This window comes from Orycteropus afer, unplaced genomic scaffold (assembly GCF_000298275.1).
Source record: "Orycteropus afer afer isolate SDZICR_OR568_19922 unplaced genomic scaffold, OryAfe1.0 scaffold00008, whole genome shotgun sequence".
NCBI lineage: Eukaryota > Metazoa > Chordata > Mammalia > Tubulidentata > Orycteropodidae > Orycteropus > Orycteropus afer.
Genome location: NW_006921595.1, coordinates 6272572 through 6283996, shown reverse-complemented (window position 1 = coordinate 6283996; position 11425 = coordinate 6272572).

Genomic DNA, 11425 nt, shown 5'->3' with positions numbered 1-11425 from the left:
TGTGAAAGCTGGACAATGAATAAGGAAGACAGAAGAAAAGTTGATGCTTTTGAGTTGTGGTGTTGGCAACTGAAAATATCATGGACTGCTAGAAGAACTAACAAATCTGTCCTGGAAAAAGTGCAGCCAGAATGTTCCTTGGAAGCGAGAATGGCCAGACTTTGTATCACCTACTTTGGTCATGTTGTCAGAAAGGATCATTCCCTGGAGGAGAATATTATGCTTGGTAAAGTGGAGAGTCAGCAAAAAAGGGGAAGACCCTCAATTAGATGGATTGACACAGTGGCTGCAATTATGGGCCCCGGTATAGCAAGGACTGTGAGAAGAAGGTACGACTGGGCAATGTTTCATTCTGTTGTACATAGGGTCACTATGAGTAGGCACCTAACAACACCAACAAGAATTTTTTGCCTAATTCAATGTCACAAAAATTTTAGAAGTTTTATCATCTTAGCTCTTTATGTCTATGATTCACTAAAAGTTAACTTTTTCATATGATAAGAAATCAAGGAAATTACTTTTTAACAACAAAGTAGCACCATTCTAAAATGTTCTATTGAAAGTTATGGAGGATATATTTCAGCTAATTGACTTAAACTCATAAATGATGACTAAGGAGAATGTGGGTGATATTTTCTCATTACAAACTTTATATTTTAAGCAGATTATTTGCTATAGTCTACATCTAACAGTTTGCTCATTAGCTGATTTTCTTGATTGCATGCAAATAATCAGATAATACATTTCCAAATGCAGAGAAAATCTCAATTCTAAATATAAAAACTGTTTTCATACTATTGAGTTAAAAATATAAATCTCAAAAAATTGATTGCAAATGAGATACTTGCTTTATTTTTTAAACTTCCATGGAAAAAAATATTGTTGTATTTATCATTCCCATAACATTCCTGTCTACTCAATGAATGTGCATTTAAGAAATAAACCTTCAAGAGGTTATTTTGTAATAAGATTCATTTTGATATTAGCTCTGAAAGAAGCTTCTCCCTTTGGCAATATCTGCCAGTTTGCAGATGGTAAGGTCAGTGGATACAGTAGCTGGATACTGCACATGGGCCTTAGCTTTTGCTATCATCCCTCATCTTTTGAAAATGGTTATTAAGATTTGTAGTATGGGTGTGTATATGTACATGCACATGTGTGAGTGTGCATGCCTATGTATATGTGCCTGAAGTGACCCAGAGGAAATGAGAAACTTTTTTCATTTATGCATGTGAAACTCCAGTCCTTTGATTACTGACTACAGTTGCAGAGGTTGCTGTCTAAAGTGTTTCTTGCTGTTTATGATCCCACCTCTTGGTCTCACCATTGCCCTGAAGCTTTTGTCCACAAACAGCAACTCCATTCATCATTGGTAAAGCTGTACCTCTGCACAGCCTTTCCTGGGAAGCTTCCTTAAAGCATAGTGTAACTTACAGTTGGAAATGATAACTTTTGCAGGCGGCAAGTAGGACTCAATACACTCTTTGCAGAATTCCACAAGTAAACATACTGATGGAAATATAATAGTTTTCTATTCTGTGTGTGTTAGACTGGGTTCTCTAGAGAAACAAAACCAGTAAAGCTTATACATAGAGAGTAGGAAAATGGCTCACATGTTTATAGAAGCTGGCAAGTCCAAAGTTCTTGGATCAAATATCAAGCTGGAGTCTTTTCCCAACTCATGCAGCTGCAGGGGCTGAGGAGCTCAAGGTTGGCAGGCAGTATACTGGCTGTTGACTCCAATGAATGATGAATCCAAGATCTCCAGGCCAAATGGTGCACTGCTTGCTCACGGACAGTTGTAGGCAGCACAACAGAATCCTGATCCACAGAAGAGTGTCTCTTTTCCCAGGATGTCCATAAATATACTGGAAGCAGGCCATTCCTCTAGGGAAACTCCTTTTCAATGGATTGGCTGCTCAAAACATATACATCTGATCCCATCATGGGAACTACCCATATCACAATTGCTTAAACCACACAGAGTTGTGGTCCAGCCAAGTGGACACACAGCTCTAACTATCACAGTCCACCCCTTGTCAATTTGGCAGTTGTACATATCTTCTTAACCATGTATAATTTCTAAATAAGGACAATTATAAAGTCATTTTGTGCCTAGCCTGATACGCTAACACAAGTACAACCAAAACACATTAACTTTATTTACATTTTACAGTTCATAACAGAAGGAAACAAAAATATTTGATGCACATATACAATGAAGAAATATAATAATCACAGTCACAGTCCTCGTTTCTGCAGCTGGTCACGTGGTGGTAGCTGATATTCAGAACTCTTTCTTCCACCACCCATTCTGTATTTCCCTTGCCCTCAGCAAGCACCTCAGCTGGTCATGGTTCTTTGCCTGGTGGGGTGACCCAAACCTTCATTCCTGAAGGGTCTGGGCCATTAACAGTCATATCAGAATTGGGTTGCTGTAATTTTCCATTAACTTTAATTACAAGACATGGAGGTACTAAGAGACGTCTTAAAGAATCTCCTGTATTTCAGACATATTCTTCTTTACCTCCATTATGTAATGTCAATCCAATTTCCCCTTGGTAATCAGGATCTGTCACAGCAGATAGTACAGTAATTCCCTTCTTTGTCTGTTGATCCAGAAGCATGAGAAAACCAAAATGACTGGGTGGCATTCTTAATTTCCAGTTCAATGCAATCAGTATTGTGTCTCCAGGTGGGAGTGTTCCTCCCTTTGAAACTAAGATCTTCAGACCTGCAAAGCATAGGGTAGCAGGGACAGGAAGCAAAAATTTTTTGATTGGGTCACTAGGGATAATAGTGAGTGGTACCATTCCTGTTAAGACCTACTTGATTTTGCTAACATGTACGGACAGAAACCTGGAGAATATGTATGGGAATGGCTACTGAGGGTGTGAGAAAATGGTGCAAGGAATGTAACATTGGATCAGTCTGAGTTTATTGATTTAGGTCCACTAAGTATGGATTCTTCACTTGATGTTTCAGCTTGAGAGGTTAGGAAAGGATCTAATAGTTTATTTGGTTGACTTCCTGAAGCATGGATTATGCAGTGGCCTACCTTAAGTCAAGTTGAAGTACTAGACCTGCCTTGGTTTAATGTAGAAGAAGGTATCCAGAGGCTTAGGGAAATTGGCCTGTTAGAATGGATTTATCAGATTAGACCCCTAGAGCCAGAAATGGAGAGTCCAGAAGACATGCTTTTCACCAGTACAGTGAGGAATAAATTTGTGAAGCATCCTTGAAAACTGCTGTGATTGCTATTTTATGGAAGCCGATTTGACAGTGGGTACTGCCCTAATTGAACTAAGACACTTAACTATGATGGGGCTGATTGGACCTCATGGTAGTAGGGGCCAAGTGCCAGCAGTTAATCAACAAAGGCAAGGTGGGTGGTTACTGTAACGGACAGCAGAGTCAGAACAGTAATCAGAATAATCTGACTCGTGTGGAATTATGGCATTGGCTACTTGAGCATGGTGTTCTTGGTAGTGAAATACATGACAAGCCTACTAAATATTTACTTGATCTGTATAGACAGAAGAATTCTAAGTCACGTGAACAGCAGCATAGATTGAATTGCCAGAATATAGTCATGGCCTCTCAATAAATTCCTGGACTTGAGTCAGTTTACAGACCCCACAACCCCTTGAATGAAGGGGGAGGCTGGGTCCCTTTGAGGAAGGACCCCACTCTCTATACCAATTGTGTTAGACTGGGTTCTCTAGAGAAACAAAACCAGTAAAGCTTATACATAGAGAGAAAGGAAAATTTATCTTAGGAAAATGGCTCACACACTTAACAGAAGCTGGCAAGTCCAAAGTTCTTGGATCAAACGTAAAGCTGGAGGCTTTTCCCAATTCACGCAGCTGCAGGGGCTGAGGAGCTCAAGGTTGGCAGACAGTATACTGGCTGTTGACTCCAATGAATGATGGATCCAAGATTTCCAGACCAAATGGTGGATTGTTTGCTGATGGATAGTCATAGGTAGCACAACAGAATCCCGATCTACAGAGAAGTGTCTCTTTTCCCAGGATGTCCATAAGTATATGAGAAGCAGGCCACACCCCTAGGGAAACTCCCTTTCAATGGATTGGCTGCTCAGAACATATACATCTGAACCCATCATTGGAACAACCCACATCACAATTGCTTAACCACACAGAATTGTGGTACAGCCAAGTGAACACACAGCTCCAACTATCACACTGTACATATTGGATCTATAAAGGGTTAATGTTAAAGTCACACATAGGAAAGAGTGATGGAGGTTACTAAATGTTCAGCATGCTAGTTGCAAAACTTGTCTGCTATTTGCAGCAAATTCCTTTTCAGAGCTGACAAAAGCCAAAATGGACCAAAATACTGATGTGGAGGGGGTCTAAGTATAATCACATTTTGGCTCTGGGCCTGGCTGTCTTTAAACCATATCTGCTTTTTACAGTCACTGGGGACAAGAATAAAACATGGGTCATTGACATCTCTTACTTCTACCTGTGTGGGCCTGTGCCCCAAGTGTTGGTAAGTCATGAAAAGAATGAAAAGAAAAAACTAATAATTTGAAATTCAATGATATTTCTGCTAATGAAAGAATGTCCAGGATCTTAATATCCTTGAAAAGCTAAACAAAAGACGAATCTTAGTGTTCAGCTCTGTGCATTCATAAAAATTAGTTAATGCATCAAAACTAAATGTTACTATTAAAAAGCTAGAACGGATTAAGTAAATACTTTTCCTTTGTAAATTTGATTGGATGGTTTGTCCCTGGACGTATGTAGGTGAGTTTCTTTATGCAGCCCTTGATTTCTAGTAGCACCATGTGTAATAATTTCAGTCCTTCCCAGTTCTGAGACAGGTACAATCCTGCCTCATTTATAGCACATTAAACTTGAGATCTCAACCTGAGGTTACCTTGGTAACTGACATAGGGGCTCTGGTGTCTTTAAATGGCATTGTTTCAGAAAAGCTCCAGAAGGACCAATGACTGTCAATGGATTGCATGGGCTTTTTGAGTGCTTAAAATTTCAGATGTTAATGACTATGGAAATTAATCAACACAATTTATTAAAATAAAGTAAAAATTAATATTGTTATATAGCTAGTAAGCCAGATAGGGTCTGAAATGTTGTTGTTATGTGCTGTTGAGTTGGACCCGACTCATAGCAACCCCTCCTTGGGTTTCTGAGGTAGTATCACTACGGAAGTAGATTGCCCAACCTTCCTTCCAAGAAGTGGCTGGTGGATTTGAACTGCCAGCCTTCTGGTTAACAGTCAAGTGCCTTAGGCACTACCCTACCAGAGCTCCTAGAGTCTGAAATAACAATAGTTTAATGTTGAGAGCAGAAGTCATGGGACTTGTAGTAAAATTTTTCTCTCTACTTACTATGTTTCTTGTTTAGGCCAAAATATGACAAATGAAGGAGCTCTGGTAGCATAGGCCTAAGGCACTTGACTGCTAACCAGAAGGCTGGCGGTTCAAACCCACCAGCCACTCCTCGGAAGGAAGGTTGGGCAATCCTACTTCCGTAGTGATACTGCCTCGGAAACCCAAGGAGGGGTCGCTATGGGCGGGGGCCGGCCTCGACGGCAAATAACAACAACAACAACATGACAAATGAGGTTGATATTTGATCTATGTGTGATTTACTTTCTAGTGTGGCTCTTCATTATACTTTAGGATAAATGCACTGTTACAGGATGACGATTACATTATAATTTGAAGATAGAAGAAGAGAAAGAAATTTCTTCAGAAATAACCACATAGAAACTTAAAATCAGTAGATGCACGAAATCAGTAAGTTTCACATCACTTCTAAATGCCCCAAGGAGCTAACACAAATTTCTGCAGACTCTTTGCGTATCATGAAAATATATTTTAAAGGACTCTGATTTTTGCCTTTAATACATTGACTGTGTTATTTGACTGTTATTTGGGCTACATTGTATTGATCAGTTTTTCTACTAGTTCACAAAATAAAGCCTAAAATAGTGGCCCTCAAACTTGAGTATCTATTAGAATCATTTGGAGGGCTTGTTAAAACACAAATAAAACATCTCATTTCTAATTCAGTAGCTCTGGAGTAAGGCCTTCGAATTTTCCCTTCTAACAAGTTCTTGCATGTTGCTGATGCTGCTGTTCCATGGACCACACTTTGAGAACTACTGCTCTTAAAGCTTATGGAAGTTACAGTAAAACGTAGAGGAAATAATCCTCCTCTCTTCTTCTTCTTTTTTTTTTTTAAGTGAGGAATGCAGCCTTCCTGTGGTTTACTGGGAAACATAGTTTCCTTTACAAAAAACTTGATCCCTTTAATTGAATTAAAGTCTGCATTTACTACTTTATTTCATCTCTACAATTATTTCCCAGAGAGTTAATATCTAGTTGAGAGAATCGTGCTTTGTTTTGATGGTTTTGTTTTTTAATTTGGTTAAGAATCTTCACTCTGCATAATACAGTTCACCTTTTCCTTCCTGGTCAGGGTTACACCAATTACCACAGCGTGATTTTGGGCGAGTTTCCTGAGCTTCTATCTGAGGTTCAGTTCCCCCATCTGCCAAAGGCTCAGTTGTCTCCCACTTTACACTGTGTTGTGATAAATGAATGAAATAATGTAAGTGAAGTCCCTAGTGTAGTGTCTGCTCCAGGGCAATGGCTCAATAAATGTGAGTTAGTAGCATTCAATAATGAAACCTGTAGCTGAGTACTTGAATTAAAGAGCAAAAGAACGAAAAAGTAATTGACAAGAAAATAACACAGTTGTTTTAACAAGATGGGAGTAAAGAAAATTTTAATTTTGATCAGACCAAGGAAGCCAAGTCACCATATTACCTCACTTCACCACCTAATAATATCACACATGAGTTAAGGTCATTTTGTTAAAGTGTTTTGACTTATTCCAACCTGGGGGACTAGAAATATTTTGCTGGGATATACCAATGCATTGTTGGAGAAGTTTTGCTGTCTTTCTTTTCTATCAGTACTTTTCACAAATATCCTCTAGATAAAGAAGACTGATTAATCTCATGTATTTTCACATTATGAATGCCATACTTTCTATTTTAATAAATTTATTTCTTTGGTGCATACATTTTCCAAATCATATTTCAGAAAATCACAACTTATTATAAATTGACATGAGTTTCCACACAGAATAATTAACTTGTGCAACAGCTTAGGCTTCTTTGGAAAGAATTGTTAGCCTCACTTTTGCCTGCTATCAAGGGTGTGTGTGTGTATGTGTTTGTATGTGTGCATATATATTTATTATTCTAGCAGCACCAGACATGATAAGATTATGTCTATGGAAGTAGATCTTTGCAGTGGATATATTTCTAAACAAGTTTCCAAAAACTTCCTCTTGGTACTCAACAAAAAAGGCTATTACTGCTGACTTTAATATTGTTGCAAAACAATTTTTAAAATTTATTTTGGGCAAGAGGACCATCAGAGAGCAAACCTTTGTTTAAAATTAAAGTAAAGAGTTTATTGAAGGAATATAGCAATACAGAATTGGGCAGCACTTTTTGAGGATTAATCCAAGTACTCCAGTAAAAGAAACACAGGAAATCCAGGAACTTATAAGGAAAAACATTCTGATTGGCTGACATTTACACAATCTTGATTTAACAGACACAAGACAATGACAAGCTCTCTTAAACCTTATTTTACAAATTATAAAATTTGAGTCATTTAACAGCTTAATCTTGGGATATTTTGAGAACCAGCCTAAGTGAATGTTCTTCCTGTGAGCATACTGTAAGAAGAAGGGAAGGAGGGGAGCCTGCAGGTTTCCTAAGGTATGACTTTTGATGGTTAGCTCAGAATAAGCAGCAAATAGGAAAAAATGGAGTCTGGCCTGCATTTTTGGCAGTAACCTCTCCTTATACCAAATGCTTAGTTTTTCTAGCTTCTTCACAATCCCCACTTCTGATCAAGAATTTCTATAGGAATTTGCTGATCACTACTTTAAGAGTGTCTTCTTCTGCATGGACTTACCAACTCTCCACCTTGTTATATGTGGAGCCTCATCTTCAGGGTGAACAGATCTCATGTTGCCCATACAGGAATAACTCATCTCTGCAAGGGTTTATCATTAGTTATAGATGACATGTTTTACTAGATGGTTGCCTAAACTAAATAAGCTTTTAAGACCCCAAATATTCCCCTATGAAAGGAAGTTGGACACCACCACTGACATCTTTGCCTTACCATAGTTTGGCCCTCTGCTTTTGTGGTCTTTTTCAAAGAAAAACAGGGCTAAAGTAGTAGAAATATTTGGTAGACAGGGACTTTGGCCAAAGTGAAGAGCTGAGTTGTTCTCTAAGGAATTTCTATTTCTTCAAAATGCATGATCTTTTGCATAACAAATAGTGTTGCATTGTGACTACAAGCATTTGAAAAACATTTAATAAAACATGTGATGAGTCTTACAATAATAATTATAGTGATTAAGAGAATTAATCCAGTTTGTAAAATTGAATGTAGTCAAGAGCCATTGAACCTATTCTAACCACAATTGGCATCTTCCAGGCCCAGTTATCACTTAGATTTACAGATAGAAATCAGGGATTCCAGGCCGGTGAGCCAAAACAAGGATTTAAAATTCCTCAGCAACTTGTAAGGATCCTTCCACAGTATTGGAAAACTTTTAGCAATTTTATGTAATTCTTAGTGCATCCAAGGAATGAAAGCAGTGTGGGGAAGGTTCTCAATATTTGCACAGGGACGGATTTTAAAAGCCATTTTAGGAATAGGCTTTATGTTCTCAAGGAACATAAAGGGGAAAAGGGAAGTTCAGATGAAGTATTACTAGAGGCATCTTTAGTAGCACTAGGGAAGCAAGGGAAGGTAGAGAAGGACACAAAAGAGATGTGCCAGCAAAGGAGCAGATGGCCCTGGGACAGCGTGCATAGTTGGAACAAAAGTGTGGAACGCCAATTACTTATTTTATTTAGTTAAGTTTGAAACATTATCTTGTAGAGAAGCATTTTTTTTTCTTATCATGTCTTCCAGAAGCTTCCAAAAACCCAATTTAAATAAGCATCTCATTATTTCTGTTTAATTCAGTAGCCTTTCTTTTCTAACTGGCTGCATAGAAAATTCAACTTAGATAATCAAAAGAACCAAAAAGTAGCCACATATTTTCTAGACTGACCTTAGTGAGAAAATGCTAAGCAGTTAGATACAGCAGGTACCTAGATGTTTGTCTACATATCAGGCAGGGTCCTGTAAGGCAGTTCCACATTTCCCATCTTCCAAGAAGGGTTGAGTTTGTTTAGGAACCTCAAACTCAACAAAAATCCTGATGGGGATTGTCATGGAGTTTGTACAGTGTGTTTTGTTTATACCAATGTGTGGCTTGTTGCAGTGGTGTTGTCTTGTGACCGTCAGAAAGCCTATTGCTTCTGGTCTGTCCCCTGAACTGGTTTATCACATTGAATCATCACAGAAGTCTTTAACCATGTTTCATGGCAAGCAACTGCCCTGCTGGCATTTACTGGTCATCCTATGCTCTTTATTTCTTCACAGTCTATGGAGCCTGAGATTCCACATATTTGAAAACTTCTAGGACAGTAAATTACCCATAAGCTCATACTACTGCCACTAGCAAAGGCAAAATTTGGCAACAACTCTTACAAGATCAGAATGAAAACTGACAAGACAAACAAAACAGACAAGGACAAAGCAAAATTAGAATAATTTAATAATTCTTTTCTTTTTTGAAAATTTTTATAGTTATTTGGGTGAAAGTTTACAGAGCAAATTCATTTTCTATACAGTAGTTCACATATACTTTGTCTCATGATATTGGCTGCAATTTACCACAATGCAATGGCTGTCTTCCCACTTCCTTCCCATAGTTACCTCTTCCCTGTGTCCTTCCCTCCCATGCACTTCTGCCCCCTGAGCTGTCTCCCTGCACATACACAGCCCTTCTATTCTCCTATGATTGATCTCTCCAAGGAATGTATCTGCCTAATGTAAATGTTCAGCTCATATGCCTATCTTTTGTTTGGCTGGAAGCCACTGGAGTGGGTTCAATTCCAGACCTAAAGGGTAGCTAGGGGCCATAGTCTTAGAGGTTCCACCAGGCTTTATCAGACCAGCAAACCTCATCCTTTTTTTTTTTTTAATGATTTTGAGTTTTGTTCCATGTTGTTTTCCGACTCTATCTAGGATCTCCTACATAGATCTCCCTCTGAGTGGTTGACAGTGGTAGCCAGGCACTATCTAGTTCTTCTGGTCTCATAGTCATATAGGCTGAGGATTGCATGGTGTACCAGTCACTTGGACTAATTGTTTCCATGTGTCTTTGGTTTTCTTCATTCTTCTTTGCTCTGGATGAGGAGAGACCCATCATTGCATGTAGATGGCTGCTTGCAAGCTTTTGAGATCCCAGTTACTACTCATCAACATAGAATATGGAACAATGCTTTTATGTAGTATGTTATGTCAATTGAGCTTGATGTCCCCTGTGATCATGGTCCCAAGCCCCCAGGTCCAATTACTTGCTCCCTCTGGGTAGCTGGCTGTGGTCAAGAACTGACTATAATCTTGTCCCTTGTCAGCTCTACTATATACCTGGAAATTCTTATAGAACATACATATACACTGGTAGAAATATTGTCTACCAACCCTATACATGGTTATGGGCACACTCCCCCACCCCCTGCACAGACACACCCAATAGCTTACGGTGTCCACCCATGTATCCATCTGTAGATCAGTGTTTGCCATCACCAACAATGCAGTACTGTATGTGCAAAAGCATTCATCTTTGTTGTCTGTATCTCCCATGCACCTCTGTATGTCTTCTTCCTCCTCAATGCCACCATGTTGATAACTCACATTTGGTACATTGCCCTTTTCTTCACCCAAATCAATCAACTTGTCTCTACCTATCTAGCAGTGTTTCTTCTCCTCTGCTCCCACCCCTGGTAACCAACAAAGAAAATTTCCTTCCATATATAAACCTTTCCTTGACTTTCCACTGTTGATGTTGTTGTTATTTGCCATCGAGTCGGCCCCAACTCATAGCGACCCCTCCTTGGGTTTCCGAGGCAGATTTATCCTTCTGTGTAAAATCATTCAATAATTCTTGAAGAGCTCAACACAAGAAGACAGAGCTCAGGATTTGAGAGGGGCTTACCCTAGCCAGTCCTGAGAATCAGTTGTAATGAATGAGTTTCAGTGGGCTCATCTTGGTGCCCAGAGTTTCTGATTTAATGGGTCTGGGGTAGGACTGGAAAATTTACATTTCTAACAAATTTCCAGATGATGTTAATGCTGCTGCCCCAAGGACTACAATGATTTGAAGAATCTGAAAAATCATAATGTTAAGAGAGAAAAAAAAAATTGTTACAGATTAACCTACTGCTTAGTTGTGCTAACCTTACAACTTTTTCGTTGAGTGAATTCTGACTCATA